This window comes from Scyliorhinus torazame, chromosome 20, assembly GCF_047496885.1.
Source record: "Scyliorhinus torazame isolate Kashiwa2021f chromosome 20, sScyTor2.1, whole genome shotgun sequence".
Classification (NCBI taxonomy): Eukaryota; Metazoa; Chordata; class Chondrichthyes; order Carcharhiniformes; family Scyliorhinidae; genus Scyliorhinus; species Scyliorhinus torazame.
In genome coordinates, this window is record NC_092726.1 from 15832094 (window position 1) to 15853083 (window position 20990).

The following is a 20990-nucleotide window of genomic DNA, read 5'->3' on the forward strand; positions in this document are numbered from 1 at the left end:
TGGTTGGCAATCAGTAGCTGGTGGTGTCCCTCGGGGATCAGTGTTGGGCCCACAATTGTTCACAATTTACATAGATGATTTGGAGTTGGGGACCAAGTGCAATGTGTCCAAGTTTGCAGACGACACTAAGATGACTGGTACAGCAAAAAGTGCAGAGGATATTGGAAGTCTGCAGAGGGATTTGGATAGGCTAAGTGAATGGGCTAGGGTCTGGCAGATGGAATACAATGTTAACAAATGTGAGGTTATCCATTTTGGTAGGAATAACAGCAAAAGGGATTATTATTTAAATGATAAAATATTAAAACATGCTGCTGTGCAGAGAGACCTGGGTGTGCTAAAAGTTGGTTTACAGGTGCAACAGGTGATTAAGAATGCAAATGGAGTTTTGTCCTTCATTGCTAGAGGGGTGGAATTTAAGACTAGGGAGGTTCTGCTGCAATTGTATAAGGTGTTAGTGAGGCCACACCTGGGGTATTGTGTTCAGTTTTGGTCTCCTTACCTGAGAAAGGACATACTGGCGCTGGAGGATGTGCAGAGGAGATTCACTAGGTTAATCCCAGAGCTGAGGGGATTGGATTACGAGGCGAGGTTGAGTAGACTGGGACTGTACTCGTTGGAATTTAGAAGGATGCGGGGGGGGGCGGGGGGATCTTATAGAAACATATCAAATTATGAAGGGAATAGATAGGATAGATGTGGGCAGGTTGTTTACACTGGCAGGTGAAAGCAGAACTAGGGGGCATAGCCTTAAAATAAGGGGAAGTAGATTTAGGACTGCGCTTAGGAGGAACTTCTTCACCCAAAGAGTTGTGAATCTATGGAATTCCTTGCCCAGTGAAGCAGTTGAAGCTCCTTCGTTCAATGTTTTCAAGATAAAGATAGATCGTTTTTTGAAGAATAAAGGGATTAAGGGTTATGGTGTTCGGGCCGGAAAGTGGAGCTGAGTCCACAAAAGATCAGCCCTGGATAGCAGGTTCGAGCGGCCAGATGGGCTACTCCTGCTCCTAGTTCTTATGTTCTTATGTTCAGGGCTTCCGAGAGCGTAGAAGGCGAGACCATCATCTCATTCCTATTGAACTCGACATAATCCCGAATGGCAGAGGCCCCCCCCCACCAAAAAAAATAATCTGTTCCATACACAGCAATAATTCCTACCCCAGATGGAATCAGAGACTTGGAACTCAACCTATCCAACCTAGGATCTAAAACAATTGAAGTGCCCCCCCCCCAATAATTAACCAATGTGAATCCAGGTCTAGGATAGAAGCCTTATTAATGAATGCCGTATCATGCTATTTTGGTGCATGTACATTAACCAACACCACCGGTGTACCCGCCAGCGATCCACTAATGATTATGTACCTCCCACCTGGGTCTGCTAATATATTAACCACAGAAAAAGTCACCCTCTTATTAATCAACACAGTGGTCCCCACGCCTTACAAGCAAAACCCGAGTGATATATCTGCCCCACCCAACCCTTCTGCAACCTTGTTTGATCCTTGATTTTCAGATGGGTCTCCTGCAGGATAACCACATCCGCCTTCAAACTCCTCAGGTGCGCAAACGATCAGGATCATTTTACTGAGCCATTCAACCCCCTCACATTCCACCTTATCAACCGGACGGGGGGGCCTCTGACCCCTGACCCAAACTCACCCATATCCGCCCTGTGAGGCAATCCCACAGTGTCCCAACCTGCACCACCTCCAGGCCGCCTCATCTCCCAACAAGTCCAAATGGAACTGTCACTGTAGGCACTCTCCCAGATTAGATCCTGGGTTAGCAGGAAGAATTTAAGTCATGTGAGATGCATGCTCAAATAACTCCATTACTGCAATTACGCTTTGCAGAGCGGGCTCTGAATTAGAACCTGCTGGAGAGTTGAAATGACTTTTGGGCTGAAGGATAGCCAGGTGAAGCACAGCTGAGACTGTTCACCAGACCATGAATTCACTTTGAGGTAGGCCAAGTTGTTCACAGATTGTGAATTAAGCCCTGGGTGAACAGATAGTAGTTTGCTGCTGGAGAAAATGCCTCACAGAACAATTTCCAATGTTACAGGTCTGCTTAAAAGACAATTGTTATCCATTTACTCCAGCTTATTTCAAATTCCACTGCCTATTTTCTCCACTCTGATGCTCCTCTAAACGTAACATCAACAAAACAGACTGGACTTCTGCCACAGGTTTGCAACGAGTTGGGGTTGAAAAGGCAGATTTATTCAACAGCAGCGCACATGAACATTTCCACCTCAGAGGCAGGATTTTTTAAAAAAAACAACCAAGTCATGTTGTCACGGAAATGTGAGTCTCGCAAAGCCTGCTTGCATGCCTCTTCTCAGTCAGGGTATTTTTCACATTTCTGTATCTTGCACACACAGTATTTTGCTCCAGTTCACTAGGCCATTCTGCACTCCCCAATCCAGCAGTGTCTCACAGCCGTAATGCTGTGTTTAAAATAAAACCCAGAAAAGGGGTGTACAAATCAGTGCCGGGTGGGCAGATAAAAATTGCGCAGGCCAGTTAATGTTTAATAATCCGTGTAATTGTGCTAGATTTTAATGTTCCGGATATTAATTGCGTCAAATACACAGTGTTTGTGTCCTTGATTTCTACAAGATAAAAGGAGACAGTTGTCCTGTTTCTTGCTCTTCCATATTTCTCTTTTGGTGAAGTGCAGCACTCTGTTTAAAAGCTATCACCGAGTGTGGTAAGCTGCACATTTCCTCGAGAGTTTCCCATGTTGATTTTAAAAGTCAAACACACCCATACATTTCAGGGTTGTGCCACACAGGTCATGTCTCTGATTGTTAATGAAATTCATCCTTTCCATAAATTCCATTTCTCTTCACGTTTGTTGGGGGAGGAGGGGTGGCGGTAGTTCGGGAATGTTGCACAGTCACCTGTGCCAGTTTTGTAAGTCGTCCTTTTCTATGCTTTTCTTTAAATCGGAGAATCATTATTGAGAGTTCTGGGCTGTGAATGCAACAGTGAGCTGGGTCTAAATTATAATCTGACGCATCTGAATATTGGTACATTAATGTGTTTCTGTGATGCTCTTCTCTGCTAATTAACTTGTGGTCTTGAACGAATAGAAATAAACGTATTAAACTCTGTCTTAAAATAGCAGTGACCAAAGTCAGGCTGCATGTCAAATGTCAATTCGCTATTTTTTCTAGTGATAATGTATGACTACGCGAGGTAACACAATTTAGGCTTCAGTTCTGCGAGATATGCTTCCTGATTTCACTGCTCTAATTTTAAGATTACCTCCTCTTGTTCTGGATCTCCCCACCAGAGGAAATGAATTCTGTGTGTCTCTCTAAAATTTAATAATTATAACCCTTTAGACACTTCAATTAGAATATCCCTCAAACTTGGAAACTCAAAAGGAATATGGAACAAATTTATGAAGCTCGTCCTCATAATGTAACCCTTTAAGCACTGATCTCATTCTGGTGAATCCATGGCATAATCCTTCAAAGGCCAATAGTTCTTTCCCAAGGTTTGGTGTTCAAGACTAGACGTAGTCCCCCAGCTGGGGTCTGACCAAGACTCCGGAGCATTTGTTACTTTAACCTCCTCAAGACAAATTCTGCAACATCTGTGAACAAGGTTCCCTGAATCACTTTGCTTATCTCTGCTCTTAATCTCTTGCCAATAATAAAAACTTGGATTTATCTTTCTCGGGTCCAAAAGTAGATGATTTGGCACTTGCCTACATCGAACCTAACCTGTCATCGTTTTTTTAACTGATTTAATCTGTCTTTGTAACTTCCCACTTCTACCGAACCGTACCAACTAACCTAGTGTCATCTTCAAATTTGAAGGTACAACTCCGTGCATTCATCCAAATCATGGATCTATTTGGTGAAAAGTTGAGGCCCGAGTAAGATGGGGTATCATTATACCACATTGTGTCCGGTCAGAGTAAATTCCCATTCTCTTGACTTTGTCTCTTTACTTCCCAACCAATAAAGAACCAGGTTTACAAGCTAACCTCTAATCACATTAACTTTCATTTTAGCAAATCAACTCTTGTGAGCAACTTTATAGACAGCATCAACAGAGACACGAAAACTCTTTGATCAGCTCATACCTGTTCAAATGCTCAGTCACTTGTCCCTGATATTAGATTCCAGTAACTTGCCCACAACTGATGTTCAAGTGTTATGTTTGTCCTTTCCTGCTTCTTTATTCATTTCCCAAATTAATGGAGTGACACTTGCAACTTTCAAATCCAAAACCAAAGGAACTTTAGAAAATTGGAATGCATCTGCAATTGCCCCACTTGTTTCTTTACTTACCCTGGGCAGAATCCATCAGATCCTGTTCATGTGTCTGTCTTAAGTCCCATTATTCTTACTATTACTGTTTTCTTAGTTATTTTAAATGCACTAAGTTTTTATTCTTGACTGATTTTAGGTCCCCTTTCCACTGGCATTTTATCCTCTTCCTCTATAATGAAAATGGGCACAAAGTAGTAATATAGAAATTCTGATTCCTTTTTGTCTCTTGAGTCTTCAATGGGCCCACATTCCCACTTCCCATTGCCTTTCTCTGGATGTCTTTCTAACTTTCGTGATTATCTTGGCTATAATTAAGAACAAAGTGAGATTCCTCCAGGTTCTTTGGTGCTTCCTTGATCAGTGCAGCTTCCATTTGTCATGCATGATGACCATCAGAGCTTCCCAGGCCAGACCTCTGACCTCCTAAGGCCACGTTACTGACCACAAATGTGTTTGGAACAGGTGTCCAATATTTGGCCGAGCAGCCTCGTAGTTATGAAGGTGGAAAGCATTGCATAGTTATTTGACATTCTTATCAGTTTTCTTCTTTGGTCTCCACTTTAGTTGAGAGACCACCCTTTGAGCAGAAATGGTGGCCATTGCCAAGCTCTTTGAATGTAGCCAACCGTGACCATGCCCTCATCAGATCATAGAATTTACAGTGCAGAAGGAGGCCATTTGGCCCATTGAGTCTGCACCGGCTCTCCGAAAGAGCACCCTACTTAAGCCCACACCAACCGATCCCAGTAACCCTCCCTAACCTTTTTTTGGACACTATGGGAAATTTGGCATGGCTAATCCACCCATCCTGTGCATCTTTGGACTGTGGGAGGAAACCGGAGCACCCGGAGGAAACCCACGCAGACACGGGGAGGACGTGCAGACTCCGCACAGACAGTGATCCAAGCCGAGAATTGAACCTGGGACCCTGGAGCTGTGAAGCGACAGTGCTAACCACTGTGCTACCGTACCGCCCTTTCGAGTCAGGATCAACGGATAATAATTTAGACTAGGATCTCTGGTTTCCGTCCCTAGGCAGCAGTCACTGAAACAAATCATAGCTGCCATCCTGCTCATTCATGGAACAGAGTGTGTTGCAACTCAAAGCAGAACCATGCCTGCAAAAAGCAAAACTGTGGCCAAATTAATGCTGAGGATCACTGTTAAACAAATGGGTTATTTAATCATGTTTTTTGTAAATAGCTATCTTGTCTGATAGAGGACATTGACAATCCAGTGGTTATTCTTGTGAGATTGCCCATTATAGATGTGAAAAGCACCTGATGTTTGGAACAGTTAATAATACTGGAGCAGCGGTATTTAAGTAGCCCACGCTCAAGCCTCTATAGCTGCTCTCTGTGGTGCTGACAGCAGCTCGCCTACACAGTTCTTGAAGGAACAAACACACAACTCACCAAAGCTGTCCTTGCAGGATTCGGCTCTAATTTCATGCTTGAGGTGATTAATAACATGCCAGATCTTTCAACACAATTTGACACTTTAAAGCTTTTGCATCTTAATCCAAATTGGTTTCTGCATTCTGAAGTGAATTGCATGAGGAGGTACATTCTTCACATTTCCATTTCCTTGTATTGCGCTATTATTTAGGAAAAGAGAATTGTAATAATATTTTGGAATGTTAATACAAGGTTGTCAAAATAATGTGTTGCCCTTGTTTAAAAAAATGCAAAGTGACAAACTGAACTGAATTGGAACTGTGCCCGAATTAGAACTTCCATTAACTCTGTGATTCCAGTTTGACCAAATGTGAGATTTGCAGTCAGATGGGCAGAAGGGTTTTGTTCAACCATGTGATTGCAAACCCTTGGCACTCAGTAAAACTGTAATGCCACTCATTTATTTATAGAACAAAATATAACTCGTGGGTGCATTATTGTTCCCCATTCATTCCTGAGACCCATTGCACTTTGCCGTACTCTGACTCATTGTTTCCTGAGATTATTGAACCGATAGGTTGGTACTCCCATTCATTTTAGTGTGGTGTGATTGAGTTTTATGACTGATGAGTTCAGTGTGGTAGATTTGGATTAAGAGCATGGAGCAGCAGGAATTGGTCAGCAAAGTATTTTACCAGCAACAGAGGGTGCCCAGACCATATGAAGGGTGGATTAGTAAGTTTACCAATGATACAAAGGATGGTGGAGTTGTAGATAGCGTCGAGGGCTGTTGCGGGTTACAACAGGACATTGGCAGGATGCAGAGCTGGGCTGAGATGTGGCAGATGGAGTTCAACCTTGATAAATGTGAAGTGATTCATTTTGGAAGGTCAAATTCGAATGCTGAATACAGAGTTAAAGGCAGGATTCTTGGAAATGTGGAGGAACAGAGGGATCTTTGGGTCCACGTGCATGGATCCCTCAAAGTTGCCACCCAGGTTGGTAGGGTTGTTAAGAAGGCATATGGTGTGCTGGCTTTCATTAACAGGGGGATTGAGTTTAAGAGCCATGAGGTTTTGCTGCAGCTTTATAAAACCCTGGTTAGACCACACTTGGAATATTGTGTCCAGTTCTGGTTGCCTCATTATAGGAAGGATGTGGATGCTTTGGAGAGGGTACAGAGGAGATTTACCAGGATGCTGCCTGGACTGGGAGCATGTGTTATGAAGAAAGATTGAGGGAGCTAGAGCTTTTCTCACTGGAACGAAGAAGGAAGAGAGGTGACTTCATAGATGTGTACAAGGTGGTGAGAGGCATGGATAGAGCGGATGGGCAGAGACTTTTCCCAGGGCAGAAATGGCTGTCACGAGGGGTGATTTTAAGGTGATTGGAGGAAGGTATCGGAGAGATGTCAGACGTAGGTTCTTTACACAGAGTGGTGGGTGCGTGGAATGCACTGCCAGCAGAGGTGGTGGAGTCAGAGTCATCAGGGACATTTAAGCGACTCTTGGACAGGCACATAGACAGCAGTAAATTGAAGGGGTGTAGGTTAGGTTTATCTTAAGTTAGGATAAGTGGTCAGCACAACATTGTGGGCTGAAGGGCCTGTACTGTGCTGTACTGTTCTATGTTATATGACAAGGCCGCCAGGTAAATTCCACACGCATGCGCACACAGACACACACTTTGGGGAAAGCTGCCCATTTGTCACCTAATCATTGGTAACGTTCAAGCAGTGCCCACCATACCTGGTAGTGTTGCTGGGATGAGCACACTTCTGGCTGTTTGATTGGGCAGTGCTCTCAGAAGCATTACTTGCTTCCAGATAGGGGCAGAGGTCTCATCCTCAGCCAGATGATGACAGGTTTGCTCTTGACTTTAAAGCGAAGGACAGGGCCACCGGCAAAATCCCACCCTTTGTCCTGCCAAGTTCTAAAGTGTCTGGCCAGTGGAAACAATATCTTGGCATATATCTTGTTGAGCTCTCTCAGATTGATGCTTCATTGAGATTACCTCTCGTGAGAAAGGAACTATCCAACAAGCAACCGAATGGATCAACACCATGACATTTCACTTCCAGGACTCAAATTACTGTCAAACAAGACTGATGGGTGTGAGAACCTACAGTGTCTGTCAAGTTGGAAGAACTTGGAGCTAAATGATCAATGGCAGTTTCAGTCCAGTTTGCCAGTGTCCTGTTTGCTAACAGCCAATGATGACACTAATTCTGCCAGTGTCAGATTGAGAGGACAAAAGTTGCGTGGGAGAGGAGAAAATTCACACTGTCGATAGATGCTTGTCACCTTCTGTTTTAGGCACGCTGATTGACAGGATCTAAAGGGGCATTTTTTTTTTCTTGTTCAGCTGAACTTGACATGTTTGATTCAAATGCTGGGTGTTGAAGATGGTTCACATGCTTCATGCTTCAGTCGGGAGACATCAGTTGGGTCACTTCACTTGACCATTGTTTCCAGACCAGCGACCAGTCCAATGTTCAGAAATGGTCAAATTGAGACCGAGAGCCCAGCACAGTTCATAATAGACAGATACAGTACAAAAGAAAGCCCATCGTTGCTGTATGAGCACTTAAAGGGTGATCTAATTAGTCCTACATCTCTCTTCTTTCCTTCCAATGCTGCAATTTTATGAAAAAGCCATCTTTTCTCTTCGGTCGCCTGAAACTGTACGTGTCGTAGTGGTTCATGTATAATCACAGGTGTGGTTACAAAGAGTCTGCACCTTTTCCCTGTGTCTGCGTGGGTTTCCTCCCACAAGTCCCGAAAGACTGACTTGTTAGGTGATTTGACATTCTGAATTCTCCCTCAGTGTATCTGAACAGGCGCTGTCGTGTGGCGACTCGGGGATTTTCACAGTAACTTCATTGCAGTGTTAATGTAAGCCTACTTGTGACACTAATAAAGATTATTATTATTAAGATCTTTATTGGGCAGTTAAACACATCATTTAACATCAGCTAGAAAGTTCTAGGATTTTGATGCAGCGACAATGAAGGAACGGCGATATATATCCAAGTCAGGATGGTGAATGACTTGGAGGGGAACATTCAGGTGGTGATGTTCCCATGTATCTGCTGCCTTTGTACTTCTAGATGGTTGTGGGTTTGGAAAGTGATGCCTAAGAAGCCTTGGTGGGTTCCTGCAGTGCGTCTTGTCGATCGTGCACACTGCAGCTACTGTGTGTCGGTGGTGGAGGGAATGAATGCTTGTGGAAGGGGTGCCAATCAAGCGGGCTGCTTTGTCCTGGATGGTATCGAGCTTCTTGAGTGTTGGAGATCTACTCATCCAGGGAAGAGGGAAGTAGCCCGTCACACTTGTACCTTGTAGGTGGTTGATAGGCTTTAGAGAGTCGTGAGGTGAGTTACTCGCCGCAGAACTCCTCGCCTCTGACCTGCTGTTGGAGCCACAGTATTTATATGGCTAGTCCAGTTCAGTTTGTGGTCAATGGTAACCCCCAGGATATTGATAATGGGAGATTCAGTGATGGTAATGCCATTGAATATCATGGGGCGATGGTTTGAGTCTCTCTTATTTGAGATGGTCATTTCCAGGCACTTGTGTGGCGTGAATGTTACATGCCACTTGTGAGCCCAAGCCTGGATATTGTCCAGGTCTTGCTGCATTTTCACGCGGACTGCTTCAGTGTCTGATGAGTCGCGAATAGTGCTGAACATTGCACAATCGTCAGAGAGCATCCCCATATGTGACCTTATGTTGGAAGGAAGGTCATTGATGAAGCAGCTGAAGGTGGTTGAGTCTAGGACACTACCCTGAGGAACTCTTGCACTGATGTCTCAGCACTGAATGACTGACCTCCAACCACCACAACCATTCTCCTTTGTGCTAGGTATGGCCTCAACCAGCGGAGTGTTTTCTCCCTTTGATTGCCATGGACTCCAGTTTTGCGCGGGCTCCTTGATGCTGTACCCGAGCAAATGCTGCCTTGATGTCCAGGGCAGTCACTCTCCCCTCACTTCTGGAGTTCAGCTCTTTTGTCCATGTTTGAACTTAGTCAGGAGCTGAGTGACCCCTGGATGAGCCCAAACTGAGCATCCTTGAGCAGTTTTTGTTGAGTAATTGCCGCTTGATCGCACTGTTGATTACCCATTCCATCACTTTACTGATGATTGAGAGTAGGCTGATCGGGCAGTAATTGGCTGGTTTGGATTTCTCTGCATTTTGTTTACAGTACATAAAAGAGCAATTTTTCACTTTGCTGGGTAGATGCCACTGTTGTAGCTGTACTGGAACAGATTGGTGAGGGGCACGGGAAGTTCTGGAGTTTTGAATTCCTTGCTGCCCTGCTCCCAAAGCTGTGAACTGAGGAATGGATTGTCCTCATGGGAAATGGAGAGATTTCCTCGGTGATCCGTGAAGATTTCCATCATTTTATAATTTGCGTCCCCTCATTGCGTTTCAATGAGGACCCTCCTGCTTTTTTGAGGGGCGCCTCACCCCTGAACTTGCAGAATTTATCTTGTGCTGTTCATCACTATCCATGGTGCTGTGATAGCACTAGTGTTGGACATGGCAGAAGTTATTGTACAGTAGTGGATTGATGAGAACTAAATGCCTCAATAAATTGTGCTTCACTGGATGAAGCGATAGATGCCAATTCCATGGCAACTGACTGAAAGCTCATGTCGCTTAGAAGCAAGTGCTTTCCGTTACCTTAGTAACAAAACATCCTAGATTGAGCCTGACAATTGAGATGGGGCTAATTCAGCCATTTAGGACTGAGATGAGAAATTCCTTCACTTAAGAGAGTTGTGAATATTAGACATTCTCTAACCCGGAGAGGGCTAAGCTGCTCAGTCATTGATTTTATTTGAGACAGAAAGATCTTTCAACTTGATCAGATAGTTCTTCAGAAGAGCTGGCACGGGCAGAATAGGCCGAATGGTCATCTTATCTGTATCATTCTGTGCTTTTCAGAGCCTGCTTGAAACCTTCAAAAGGACGGTAAACAAGGAAATTTCATAGCCCAGAATATTGCTGTTTGTCTCATAATAACACTGTTGGTTACACTAATTCAGCACATCACTGCTTATTATCAAGTCTGACTTTTTTTGTGATTTTGTATTTTTCATAAGCAATTGTTTTAATTTTTAATATTTTGGTTCGTAGGATCTTATTTCTTTATTCATAACCTTGCCATATTTTGGGGCTCCAGTTACCATTCATTGATCACACATCATAGAATTTACAGTGCTGAAGGAGGCTATTCAGCCCATCCAGTCTGCACTGGCCCTTGGAAAGGGCACCCTTATTAAGCCCACAGCTCCACACTATCCCCATAACCCAGCAACCCCACCTCACCTTTTTGGACACTAAGGACAATTTAACATGGCCAATCCACCTAACCTGCACATCTTTGGACTGTGGGAGGAAACCGGAGCACCCGGAGGAAACCCACGCACAAACTGGGAGAACGTGCAGACTCCACACAGACAGTGACCCAAGCTGGGAATCGAACCTGGGACCCTGGCGCTGTGGAACAACAGTGTTACCTACTGTGCTACCATGCAGCCCAGGTCAATGTATGTGATCAATGGATGCTCCAAGACATATATATATATATTTATGTATGAAACACAGTTTGGCAGGGTACAAGTCCATATCCCAGCTGGCAAGTTTCTTAATGCTAGCAAAACTTAAGTGGATAAGTTAAGGAAAATAGATAAAGAACTGATCAATTCAGAACCTGTCATTTCCCATCATTGCGATCTGAAGTGCTGAGAATGATTAAATAGTGAAAAAGCAGTGGCTTGGCGGATCATTCCTGACACTAAACATGTCTTACAATGTCAAATGGAGGACCTGTTGTTGGTACTTTTCCTGTTGACAATTCACCTAACGCACGTCTTTTAGGACTTATGGGAGGAAACCAGAGCACCCGGAGGAAACCCACGTAGACACAGGGAGAATGTGCAGACCATTCACAGACACTGAGCCAAGCTGGGAATCGAACCCGGGACCCTGGAGCTGTGAAGCAACAATGCTAACCACTGTTGCCATGCTGCCCATATTCCCTCACAAAGGGCAAATGCTGGCCTTGGCAGTGGTGCCCATGTCCAATGAATGGATAAATTACAAGGAAAATACTGCAAGTAAAGAATGCTGCTGAGGAGAACCACCTGTTTCTCCTGATTTGTGTGACATATCAAGAAACGGGAAAAGGCACAAGATACTGCAAAGTCAAAGGCCCTACAACATTTCATCAATAGTACTGAAGCTGATTCAGCAGAGCTACAAAATTGGCATCGAATCAACAATGTGGAACATTACCCAGGTATGTCCTGTATACAAAATGCAGGACAATCGAACCCAGCCATTTATTGCCCCTTCAGTTTCCACTCAATCAATACTAAAGTGACAGAAGGGGTCATCAACAGTATCATCAAGTGGCACTTGCTCAGCAATAACCTCACTGACACTCTGTTTTGGTTCGTCCAGGGCCACTCGGCTCCTGACCTCATCATAGCCTTGGTTCAAACATGGTCAAAAGCATTGAACTCCAGCGGTGAGGTGAGAGGGACTGTCCTTGGCATCAAGGCTGCATTTGACCGAGTGTGGCTTCAAGGAGCCCTAGCAAAACTGGAGTCAATGGGAATCGGAGAGAAAACTCTCCACTGGTTTGAGGTATATTTAGCACAAAGGAAGATGGTTGGGTCTACAAGATGCACTCAGCACCTTATCAAGGCTCCTCTGACAACATCTTCCAAACCCATGACTTCGACCACCTGGAAGGACAAAGTCACCAGGTGCATGGGGACACCATTACCAGGATGTTCCCCCTCCAAACTACACACATTGTGACTTGGAACTATATCGCCACTCCTTGCCAGCGAAGCCCACATCCCATGAATGACTAAAAAAGTTTTCTTTCAAGACCCACCTGAACCAGATCCAGAAACAAAATGGGCCTTTGTTTATCATTACAATAGCCACTCAATGCAGCATTTAAAGATCAGCTTCAACTGTTTTATGTGTATAAGACTTAGAGTGAATTTGAATCCACACCTGAGGTCAGAGCGTGGTAAACTGATGGAAGCTGAAATCTAATGTCATTCTACCCATTGTCTAGCATTTATATCTTGCTTTGTTTCTTTTTTTATAATTTCCCAGTTGCCCACGGACAACAATTTTTTCCAAGTTTGAAGTATCCAGCACAAATAATTGAAGATGGTTCTCAGTTAATGGTGATAATGCTGGATGTATTTGAATCCAGGATACGTTGCCAAGTTTATATTCTCCTCACGTTGTCAGTGATTTTGAGATTAGTTTAGCAAACAGCTTTCCTTATGCTCAAACAGCCGACTTCTGTGCTATAAACCTGAATGGTTTCCTTCCCTTTTGAAAGCTTTGGCAGACCCTTTTGGACATTAAGGATATCTTGGTAGCTAGCTTACTTGTACCATGACGACGACAACAGAACAAATAACCTGCAGGCCTTCCCTCTTGTGTGCTGCTGAAGTGTTAACTTTGTGAATTCTTCTGGGCTGAGTGTTGAGCTTTTTGTGCAGATGGTGGATTAGGTAGACAAATTTCTGCATGCAATGGCTGACTTCCTTTTGAGCATTCTGTACAATCCCGGCTTGAACTTTACAATACAGCCACAGAGCCGTTCTGTGAGACACAAATCAAATCAATTAAACATAATTGTTCCATTGGTAGAGAAGTGACATTTCCTTGTGACAGCACACTGCCTGTTGCTGGTGATGAATATATGTTTTGTCTGGGGAGGCATTGAATGTAGGCTTAAGCTTGCTGGCAGAAAGTTAATGTCAGATGGGAATTAGGAAAGATGAATTTCACTTTCTTTCCCCTATATGTCACCGATTTTAATTTACCGATCTTCCCATCGTCTTTTCCTCAATCATGTAATTGTACTAAATTCTCAGGCAAATGGAATTGCAGCTGAACATATCCCATACTTCCCACATTCTCTCCATGGGACACATCACACACCACCAACTCAGTCGCTCGTGCCAAGTACAGGATGAAGTGCAGGGATGGCCAGTTTTGTTTGTTTCCCACCTCAATCACTGAGGGGTGTGGGTTATTGAGCCATGCATAGCTCCTCGACTACCCATCACTGACTAACAGCTTGTGATGGTGTGCAAGATTCAGCAATTTGCTGGGGAGAACCTGCTGTGACACGACATCCTATCCTGTACAAGCTCCAAGGCACATCTCACCCCGTTTCAAGTTTGCTTGCCTGTCTCTATATATCCTAGCTCAGCCTAAGAGTTTAGGCTTGAGTATTTTGTGGATCCCCCCAACTCACTCTCTCACACACACACACTACTGTATTTGGGGCAGAACATTCAGATATTACAACCTCTTTGCGAGATGAGGTTTTCATTCATGGTCAGATACTCCTCAAAAGCTGACAAACGTCTTGAAACATTGAGGTCAAGTGTTCATAGCTCTCATAAATATAGTACCTTCCTCAGGTGAATGAAGAGGTATGTTCCAGAAACATAGATATAGACAAATTCAAAGATGCCAGACAATGCTTGGAATGCGACCATTAGCAGGTGATTAAATCTTTACAGATCCAGAGATGGGGTAACCCCAGGTTAAAGAGGTGTGAATTGTGTCAAGCCAGGACAGTTGGTAGGATTTCGCAGGCCAGATGGTGGGGGATGAGTGTAATGCGACATGAATCCCAGGTCCCGGTTGAGGCCGCACTCGTGTGCGGAACTTGGCTATAAGTTTATGCTCGGTGATTCTGCGTTGTCGCGCGTCCTGAAGGCCGCCTTGGAGAACGCTTACCCGGAGAGCAGAGGCTCAATGCCCTTGACTGCTGAGTGTTCCCCGACTGGAAGGGAACATTCCTGCCTGGTGATTGTCGCGCGATGTCCATTCATTCGTTGTCGCAGCGTCTGCATGGTCTCGCCAATGTACCATGCTTCGGGACATCCTTTCCTGCAGCGTATGAGGTAGGCGACGTTGGCCGAGTCGCACGAGTATGTACCGCGTACCTGGTGGGTGGTGTTCTCACGTGTAATGATCTGGCACGTCTTGCAGAGATTGCCATGGCAGGGTTGTGTGGTTCATAAATATAGCACATGCATGCGCTATAAAACATGCATGCTAAACAGTGGGCAGGAAAGGTTGAGTCTCTTGACATATTCTGAGCTCAGTATTCAATCTGGTTGAACATGTTGAACCCAAATTGTTTGTGCAATTTACCACTTAGCTACAGTTCACCACTTTGGCTTCTTTCTTCTCGCATTTCATACGGCAATGAAGGGATAGTATTTGCTGGTGTTTAGTGGAAATGTCGCAAGTATTCCACAGAAGACGCTCTAATGTTCTGGGAACATGAGTTCAAATCCCACCATAGCACTTGGTGAAATTTGAATTCACAGAATTAAAAACAGATTTGGCATGTGTGGTCATTGTCATTTTAAGACCGGCCTTACTGAGTAAGGGTCACCTAATCAGTCCCTAGCATGGGGAATCTCTCTCCGGGAGCAGAGTTCTTAATTAGAAAGCGTGTACAATGGATTAGCATGCGGCTAATGAAGTAACCTTGGAAATAAAGTTTATTCAACTTAAAACGCCTCTGGGAGTACATCTTTGCATCTGGCAACAAGGGTAAACCAGAGTCGGACTTGAAATGAAACATGCAGCATTCCAGCGCGGGGCAGCCAGCCAGGTGCACACAAGATGGCCCAGCCACTCGAGCGAGTGCTGCGAGGTAAGCAGAGCTTGGGAGGTGCGAAGAAGGCCTGGCAAGACTTTGTGTGGCCGAACATTGCTAGTTGTTGTTGATTAGGGATAAATCATGGGAGATTATTGGGTGGAATTGATTCCAGGGCGAGCAATGCAGAATGGTATACTTGAATTGGCTTTGGATCACTGTGTGACAGAAGTGAAAGCACCTTATCTGAGTGTTTCCTCACTTTTCACAACATCCTGAAATGTGAAGTTTAGTCTCTACTAGATAATTATTACCCATGTTGAAACAGAATGAATAGGGTTTGTGCTTTGAATCATGTTCATTGGATATATTTTTTAATTAAAAACATCTTCAGCGTCCCAAACTACTCCAATCAATTTATAACCTCATTATTTTTTTCAAATTCTTCCATGGCCTTCCGCTCTGCTTCTCTCTGTAACTGCCTCTGGCCCAACAACAATTATTGAGATATCTGTACTTGTCCAGTTGTGACCTCTTGAACAAACCAGATTTTCATCACTCCCTCATTGGTAGCTGTGTCCACAGCTGCCTAGACCCTAAACTTTTTCATCTCTCTAAGTTGCTGATTCAAAGCTAAATATTTGACCAAACTTTGGTTCTCTGTCCCCATATCTCCATACATAGTTCAGTGTCAAATTTTATCCAATAATGCTGCAGTGAAGCACCTTGGCATTTGAAGATGCGACATTGAAGATGTGATTATAAATATGTTGTCATAAATCCCACTGGTTACATTTCTATTCACCTTGCACCAAAAAACAGCGACCAGCAAGGTCACCTGTCTCCATATCATGGGTTCCCAGAGCAATTTCCCTGAATCCTGGAAATCCGATTTATTTTTATGCCTCTTCCTATTTTGAGAATCATAGAATCCCTACAGTGCAGAAGGAGGCAATTCAGCCCATTGCGTTTGTGCCGACCCTCCAAAAGAGCACACTACCTAGGTTCAAACCTCCACCCTATCCCCGTAACCCCACCTAACCACTGGCTACGAAGGGGCAATTTAGTATGGCCAAGCACATCTTTGGACTTTTGGAGGAAACCAGAACTCCCATGCAGATACAGGGAGAATGTGCAAATTCCACACAGTCACCGAGGTCAGAATCTAATCCGGGTCCCTGACTATGTGAGGTAGCAGTGGTAATGCCTGTGCCACCCTCAATTTCTTCCTGAATTTGTTCCTTGTGGCGCTGTAACTTAGAAACATACATAGAAACATAAATAGAAAATATAAGCAAGAGTAGGCGATTTGGCCCTTCAAGCCTGCTCCACCATTCATCAAGTTCAGTACCCTGATCCTGCCTTCCCCCACCCCCATATCTCACGATCCCCTTAGCCCCAAGAGCTATATCTAATTCCATTTGAAATTACACAATGTTTTCACCTCAACTACTTTTTGTGGTATTGAATTCCACAGATTCACCATTCTCTGGGTGTCTACTCACCTCAGTCCTAAAAGGTTTACCACTTATCCTCAAACTATGATCCGAGTTCTGGACTCCCCCACCATCGGGAACATTCTTCCTGAATCGACCCGATCTAATCCTGTGAGAATTTTATATAAGTTTCAATGAGATCCCTTCTCACTCTTCTAAACTCCAATGAATATAATCCTAATCGGTTTAGTCTCTCCTCATGTGACAGTCTCACCATCCCAGGAATCAGCCTGGTAAACCTTTGCTGCACTCCCTCCATAGTAAGAACATCCTTCCTCAGATAGGGACATTAAAACTGCACACAATACTCCAGGTGTGGCCTCACCAATGCCCTATACAATTGTAGTAAAAGATCCCTATTCCTGTACTCCAATCCTCTCGCTGTGAAGGCCAACATACCATTTCACTTCTTTACTGCCTGCTGTACTGGCATGCTTATTTTCAGTGATTGATGGATGAGGACGACATGGCATGGATAGAGGATTGGCTAACTGGCAGAAGGCAGAAAGTGTGGATAAAGGGGCCTTTTTCAGGATGGCAGCCGGTGACGAGTGGTGTGCCTCTGGGGTCTGTGCTGGGACCACAACCTTTCTCAATATACATTAACAATCTGAAAGAATGAACTGAGGGAGTTGTTGCTAAGTTTGCAAATAATTCAAAGATATGTGGAGGGACATGTAGTGCTGAGGAAGCATGGAGGTTGCAGAAGGACTTGGACAGGCAAGGAGAGTGGGCAAAGAAGTGGCGGATGGAATACAATGTGGAAAAATGTGAGGTTATGCACTTTGGTAGGAAGAATGAAGACAGACACTATTTTCTAAATGGGAAAAGGCATCGGAAATCAGAAGCACAAAGGTTCTTAGGAGTCCTAGTTCAAGATTCTCTTAAGGTTAATGTGCAGGTTCAGTCAGCAGTTAGGAAGGCAAATACAATGTGAGCGCTCCTGTCAAGAGGGCGAGAATACAAGAGCAGGGATGTACTTCTGTGGCTGTATAAGGCTCTGGTCAGACCCCATTTGGAGTATTGTGAGCAGTTTTGGGCCCCATACCTAAGGAAGGACGTGCTGGCCTTGGAAAGGGTCCAGAGGAGGTTCATCAGAATGATCCCCGGAATGAAAAGCTTGTCATGAGAAGCGGTTGCGGACTCTGGATCTGTACTCGTTAGAGTTTAGAAGGATGAGGAGGGGATCTTACTTAAACTTACAGGATACTGAGAGGCCTAGATAGAGTAGACGTGGAGAGGATGTTTCCACGAGTAGGAAAAACTAGAACCCGAGGGCACTGCCTCAGACTAAAGGGACGATCCTTTAAAACCGAGATGAGGAGGAATTCTTTTGAGCCAGAGGGTGGTGAATCTATGGAACTCATTGGTGTAGAAGGCTGTGGAGGCCAAATCACTGAGTGTCTTTAAGACCGAGATAGATCGGTTCTTGGTTAATTTGGGAATCAGGAAGGCAGTAGAATGGGGATAAGAAACATTTCATCATGATTGAATGGTGGAATAGACTCGATGGGCTGAATGGCCTAATTCTGCTCCTTTGTGATATGGTTTTATGACACTAAGTATCCACCTCTCAATTTACACCCATTCAAATAATAATCTGCCGTCCTATTTTTGCTACCAAAGTGGATAATCATGTCACCCACGTTATACTGCATATGCCATGCATATGCTGACTCATTCAGGGGACCATCACACCATCTTCAATTGTAGAATGATTCCCTGTGCAAACAAAAGTGTACAGATAATCCATCGTGAAGAGATTGGCACTAAGCGATTTAGGTCACCCATGTTCTTACACATCTGGAGCCTTGATTTTAAATACAAGCCACATGGCAAAATACTTCACAGTCAACCATTTGGAGGACTCTGACATGCTGCTGATACAGACGACAGGTCCATGATTAGAGTGGATTCTATGAACTCTTGAGCATGTTTCCTTGATTGACACTCTGGTGACTGTCAGATAACCCTGACTCAAAGGAAACGTGGGAATACTTCTTGTGATATCATAGGGCTGTTCATGAGAATGAGATGACATAATTTGCTGCAATTAGCAGACAGAGAAAAACCTTTCTCCCTCTTTATTATTTTGCTAAGTCTATGCTGACCCGAGGAAAGGCATATATGAGAGAAATTTTGTGAATTTTCAATGGGTTTAGGCAGTTCAGATTCTTCTCAAAGAGAGTTGATTTCCTTCGAAGCTTGGCTGACCATCTTGAACCCTGTGACTTTACAATTACCACCACATTTTGGTCAAAGATAGAATTTGTATGTGTGGGTTATCATGAACAGTGAATATAACAATGCAAAACAGGCCAACAAAATGAACTCTGAATTGTTTGTGAACAATTGGTTAGCATTAAATGGCAATTATTAGTTCTCAACCTCTGATTGGTTAAACATGGCATTTAATTCTTCCACACCTTCATTCTCATACGATGTACTCAAATAACTATCTGAGTAAATTTTATGGCTTGAAAATTATGACAGTCTTTGTGATTCCAAATTCTGGGACAAGAGACTTTATGAAATTAAGGGAAGAACCTTTCAAACTGGGCCAGGGAAGGAATTTCCAGGAGGTTATCACTTTTCTACAACCTTGTAAACATTTTCTATTGATATGGTAATGTTTTCCTTTTGAGTATGTGTTGTCTGAGAGTTAGTGCCTCCAGGAGTCAGCCAATGTTTGCACGCTCATATATGTACACTCATATGCTGGTTAGATGGATTTGCCATGCTAAATTGTCCCTCATTGTCCAAAAGGTTAGGTGGGATTCCTGGGTTATGGGGATAGGGTGGAGTTGTGAGCCTAGTTAAGGTGCTCTTTCCAAGGGTCAGTGCCGACTTCATGGGCCGAATAGCCTCCTTCTGCATTGTAGGGATTCGAATATTCTATGAGAGAAAATGAACCTATAATTTTTTGCCAGGGCTTGTCTATTGACCAGCCCTCTTTTAGTCACAGACTACAATCACAAGGTTTGCCATTCGGCAAAGAGGTGACCACAAACCGAGGAATTGGGGGAGCCTTTACTGAACTCGCATCCTCCTCCTCACCTATAAATTTAGCTTTCTCTCTCCCTCTGTCTGAAATATTGTGTATTTCAATAGAATGCTATTGGGTTTGATATGATCCATTTATTTGCTCCTGGGGTAAGGTATCTTACCATGCTGCTGGCCTGATACATCATTAACCTCTGACAATCTGCTTCCTGACAGAAATCAGTGGTTTAATTTGCATTCTTGTCATCTCTGAGATATTTACAAAGCCAAGATGTGAATTCACAAATGGTACAGATTTTTTTAAATACTGCAACACTGTGTCTGAGACAAACGTGCTGTGTAGTTTAGTAACCTACCTTGGGTATCTCTGCATTAGCAAAAATGACAAGTATCCTGTGTCTGAGGTTTGTGTGTACTGAGGGTGGGTGGGTGGGTGGGTGGATGGGGGGGGAAAGCAGGGAGTGGTGGTAAGTAGTTGTTTCTCGGACTGGAGGAGAGTAAACAATGATGCTTCCTACATAGTGGTGTTGGAAGTTGAACTATTTTTGACACCTATCAGTGACCTGGAGGATCTTAATGCAGAGGACACACATTTAAGGTAATTGCAGTTTTATCCTTACTCAGTTAATTATGACCTGGAATGCACTGTCTGAATGTCATAGTAGCGCAGTGGTTAGCGCTGCTGCCTCGCAGTGGCAGGGACCTGGGTTTGATTCCAACCTTGGGTGACTTTGCATGTTCTCCGTCTTACGTGGATTTCCTCTGGGTGTTCCGGTTTCCTCCCACAGACCAAAGATGTGTACGGGTTAGGAGGATTGGTCATGCTAAAAATAAAATTGTCCCTTTGTGTCCAGGTTAGGATGCGGGGAGGGGGGATAGGGTGCAATGGGCAAGAGAGTGGGCCTGTGTTGTGTACTCTTTTGGAGGGCTGATGCAGACTTGATGGGCTGAATGTACTTCTGCACTATAGGGTTCTAACAAGTGGTGATGGAAGAATCTGCAGCAACTTTGGAAAGTGAATTGGTTGCATATTTGAAAAGAAAATATCAGCAGTGCTGGACGGAGAGAGCAAGGGAAGTGGGATGAATTGGATAGCTCCTTCAGAAATCCAGCACAGGCATGATGGGC

General features: G+C 44.0%; 1 protein-coding gene across 48 annotated transcripts in view; it reads left to right on the forward strand.

The window, feature by feature from the left end:
- LOC140396907 (calcium/calmodulin-dependent protein kinase type II subunit beta) overlaps positions 1-20990 on the forward strand; it is a 392935-nt gene that overhangs the window by 144089 nt on the left and 227856 nt on the right. The gene's annotated exons all lie outside the window — the stretch shown is intronic.